The following is a 5,000-nucleotide window of genomic DNA, read 5'->3' as shown; positions in this document are numbered from 1 at the left end:
CTCCCACATGCCATTCCCCCCACCCCACCCCTACATGCCATACTGTACCTCCCACATGCCATTCCCACCACCCCACCCCTACATGCCATACTGTACCCCCAACATGCCATTCCCACTCCCCCACCCCACCCCTTCATGCCATACTGTACCTCCCACATGCCATTCCACCCCACCCCTACATGCCATACTGTACCCCCAACATGCCATTCCCACCACTCCACCCCACCCCTTCATGCCATACTGTACCCCCAACATGCCATTCCCACTCCCCCACCCCACCCCTACATGCCATACTGTACCTCCCACATGCCATTCCCACTCCCCCACCCCACCACTACATGCCATACTGTACCCCCAACATGCCATTCCCACTCCCCCACCCCACCCCTACATGCCATACTGTACCTCCCACATGCCATTCCACCCCACCCCTACATGCCATACTGTACCTCCAACATGCCATTCCCACCCCACCCCACCATGCCATACTGTACCTCCAACATGCCATTCCACCCACCCCACCCCTACATGCCATACTGTACCTCCAACATGCCATTCCACCCCACCCCTACATGCCATACTGTACCCCCAACATGCCATTCCACCACCCCACCCCACCCCTACATGCCATACTGTACCCTCCACATGCCATTCCCACCACCCCACCCCTACATGCCATACTGTACCTCCCACATGCCATTCCACCACCCCACCCAACCCCTACATGCCATACTGTACCTCCCACATGCCATTCCCACCCACCCCACCCCACCCCTACATGCCATACTGTACCCTCCACATGCCATTCCCACCACCCCACCCCACCCCTACATGCCATACTGTGCCTCCCACATGCCATTCCCACCACCCCACCCCTACATGCCATACTGTACCTCCCACATGCCATTCCACCCACCCCACCCCTACATGCCATACTGTGCCTCCCACATGCCATTCCCCCCCCCCCACCCCAACCCTACATGCCATACTGTGCCTCCCACATGCTATTCCCCCCCCCCACCCCACCCCTACATGCCATACTGTACCTCCCACATGCCATTCCCACCCCCCACCCCACCCCTACATGCCATACTGTACTCCCACATGCATTCCCACACCCCACCCTACATGCCATTCTGTACCTCCCACATGCCATTCCCACCCCCCCCACTCCCACCCCTACATGCCATACTGTACCTCCCCCCTGCCATTCCCACCCACCCCACCCCTACATGCCATACTCTGCCTCCCACATGCCATTCCACCCCACTCCACCCTACTGCCATACTATACCTCCCACAGGCCATTCCACCCACCCCACCCAACCCATACATGCCATACTGTACCTCCCACAAGCCATTCCCACCACCCCACCCCTACATGCCATACTGTAACCTCCCCCATGCCATTCCCACCCCCCACCCCACCCCTACATGCCCAACTGTAACTCCCACATGCCATTCCACCCCACCCCCCCACCCCACCCCCTACATGCCATACTGTACCTCCCACATGCCATACCCACCACCCCACCCCACCCCTACATGCCATACTGTACCTCCCACATGCCATTCCCACCACCCCACCCAACCCCTACATGCCATACTGTACCTCCCACATGCCATTCCACCCACCCCACCCCTACATGCCATACTGTGCCTCCCACATGCCATTCCCACCACCCCACCCAACCCCTACATGCCATACTGTACCTCCCACATGCCATTCCACCCACCCCACCCCTACATGCCATACTGTACCTCCCACATGCCATTCCCACCCACCACACCCTACCCCTACATGCCATACTGTACCTCCCACATGCCATTCCCACCCACCCACCCCACCCCTACATGCCATACTGTACCTCCCACATGCCATTCCCACCCCACCCCTACATGCCATACTGTACCTCCCATATGCCATTCCCACCCACCCCACCGCTACTTACGCTCCCTTCCCCTTTACACACACACACACAACCCCCCTCCCCAACGAACAGCGGCAAGTGTGTGCACCTGACTCCTGAATGTAAGGAAGATGGAGGGGGCAGCATTCACAGCTTGTGTCCGTTTGCTCATCATCGGCACATGTGGAAGGGGTGGCAGTCACTCAGCTCAGAGGTGGGGGGTTTCGGGTGGGACGGAAGGGGTGTAGAGAGGGGTGAGGGGTGAGGGGGAGTTCCGGGTACTTTCCTCCCTCCCTCTCTACCTGGACTGATGGGTGGGAGGGGTTGGGGGTGGGAGGGGATGCGGTTGGGGGGCGAGCGGATGCTTGGGATTTGGGGTTTGTGTTCTAGACAGGATGGCGGTGGGTTGTGTGTATGTGGTGTGTGTGTGTGTGTGTGTGTGTGTGTGGGTGGGTGGAGGGTGGGCGGATGGAGGGCTATGGGGGAGGTGGGGGGCGTGGGGCGGTGTTGAAGTGGTGTGGTGGTGGTGGCGATGTGCGTGCGTGCGTGCGTGCGTGCGTGCGTGCGTGTGTGTGTGTGTGTGTGTGTGTGTGTGTGTGTTTGAAGTCAAGATTTTATTTCATGATGGTAACAATTGCTGTTTTGCATCAAGCCATCAATGAAAAAGAAAGAAAAAAAATATAACAGAGAGAGAGAGAGAGAGAGAGAGAGAGAGAGAGAGAGAGAGAGAGAGGAAAATGTGTTAACTTTATTCATTTATTCATTTCATTTTTTGAAAGGAGTGGCATGGATGAAATAGGTTGCTTGAATTCTTTCTTCATGTGATACTTTTTTTCTTTTTCTTTCTTTCAACTGAACGAGCTACTTGAAATGCAAGTGGTGCAATCTGTCCCCCCCCCCCTCTCTCTCTCTCTCTCTATTTTTTTTCCTCCCCAGTTGGACAGAAAAGAAAAGAAAAGAAGGACAAGTCCACTACAAGGCTTGTTTGCGTTATTTCTTACCCCCTCCTCCCATCCTTCTCTCCCTCCCTCTCTCTCACCATCTCCCCTGAGTCGGGAAAAGGAAACCCACCCTAGATGAAAGAAAAAACGAAATAAAATAAAATAAAATAACGAACAAACACAATGACTTGTATGGCCCGCCACAGCGGTCAGAATACAAGCAAATCAAAGCGCTCGATTATTCATTTTATTTTTCTTAACGATTATGACTACGTGTCTAACTTTTCTGTGTTCTATGGTATCGTTCTTGCTGGCGAAGACATAATTTTAGCCTGTGGGAAGTTATATATATACATACATATATTTATATATACATCTTTCTATCTATCTGTAACACACACACACACACACACACACACACACACACACACGCACACTGCAGCGATTCCCATTCAGAAAACAAACAAACAAATAAATAAATAAATAAATACTAAGGCAGACCATCTTGACAGTGTGGTTCGAACGTGCCTTCTTCTTCTTCTCCTCTCCCCCCTTCTTGACTCTTGTATGTCTTCCTCTCGTCCCAGCGGGGAAGACAGGGTCACACCCGGATTGGCCGTGACAAAGCAACACTGCCGAGTCTCGGGTGGACGGACGGGGCAGGGTGGGGTGGGGTGGGGTGGCGTGGTTGGGTGGGTTTGTGTATCCCGGGTGGATGACATTGTCCCTCTCGCGGAAATGACCTCGATACCTGGCGTCTTCTGTCTGTTCTGTTTGTCTGTTCTGTCGGGCTACAGACAGAGGGGAAAAAATGTCTGTGTGGGGGTTGGGCCCCTGGTGACGTTATTCATCACACGCTGTGTCACGTCTTTGGTGTGTGTGTGTGTGTGTGTGTGTGTGTGTGTGTGTGTGTGTGTGTGTGTGTGTGTGTGCGCGCGCGCGCGCGCGAGTGCGTGTGTGCATCCGAGTATGTGTGCGAAAAAGTGAAAGATAGAAACAAAGACAGACTGACAGACAGATAAATACAGACAGAGAGGAAGAGAGAGAGAAAATGTTTAATGTATTTCAATTTTCGGAAGCAAGACACACACAGACTGAGAGAGAGAGAGAGAGAGAGAGAGAGAGAGAGAGAGAGAGAGAGAGAGGGGGGGTTGGGGAGTTAGAGACAGCGACAGAGAGAGAGAGAGAAAGAGAGGGAGAGAGAGACATACATACGGACAGAGACACAGAAAGAGACAGAAAGAGTGTAACGTCTTTTCTCAGCCTTCAACGTGCACCGGTCTTCACTTTCTGCAAGCTTTCATTCTTCACCCAAAGAATCAGGCGTCGATGGTTTGTACACTCCATTTTATCAGATCGTATCTATTTATTCAGTTATCTATTTATTTCAATATGCCTCTTCATCACAGGAGTCCAGTGCGACATACAAGAAATTAACACCAAGAGGATCTGCCAGATACTAACCTCGAACATTGTGTACAGGAAATATGCCATGGGGTGAGAACTCGTTGAAAAATACAATGAAAATAAAACCCACCCCAACGGCTATGAACACGTCTCGCTTCATGCGAAAGTTTCAGCGTAAAGAAACTGGGCAAGTTCCAAAGGTATCGCCATGGCCCGAAGAAGGATTCCACGTTTTCTTGTCACGCCTAAGCAATACAGTAACGAACTTACATGGTCGATGTGCTGGTTAAGCAAAACCACACATACATTATGAAACACGCCACACTGCAAGACATCACTACATAGTACACGACAAAATAATTTTTCGAAAAGCAGATAAAAAAAAAATTTTCGTCACAAAAACTACGTCACACACAAACACTCACGCTTAGAACAAGGTAGAGGAGAAAAATACTGCGTCACAAGACAAGACGTCACAAAACGTTACACACGAGAACGTCAAGCAAGACACCACACGACAAGACGACCATCTCATGAAAACGAAAACAAAAAAACATCAACACCCCCCACTCCCCAGCACACACACACACACACACACACACACACGTAACAAGACACAATACACACAACTTGCGATATGTTAAAGTCGCAAATCCCTGAACTGAAATCATCTTCAGTGTTGACGATCTTCAGCAGTCCATTGCTAATGTATGACATTTTCAACTCCTTGTTAAATAGTCCAG

At 51.7% G+C, this 5,000-nt stretch overlaps 1 protein-coding gene across 1 annotated transcript in view; it reads right to left on the bottom strand.

Moving 5' to 3' along the window:
- The window catches only part of LOC143276686 (uncharacterized), a 125,842-nt gene that overhangs the window by 100,845 nt on the left and 19,997 nt on the right, over positions 1–5,000 (bottom strand). The window lies entirely within an intron of this gene.

The sequence above is a fragment of the Babylonia areolata genome, chromosome 32 (assembly GCF_041734735.1).
Source record: "Babylonia areolata isolate BAREFJ2019XMU chromosome 32, ASM4173473v1, whole genome shotgun sequence".
Classification (NCBI taxonomy): domain Eukaryota; kingdom Metazoa; phylum Mollusca; class Gastropoda; order Neogastropoda; family Buccinidae; genus Babylonia; species Babylonia areolata.
Note: the sequence above shows the minus strand (reverse complement) of the source record. Positions and strands in the feature narration are given on the sequence as shown.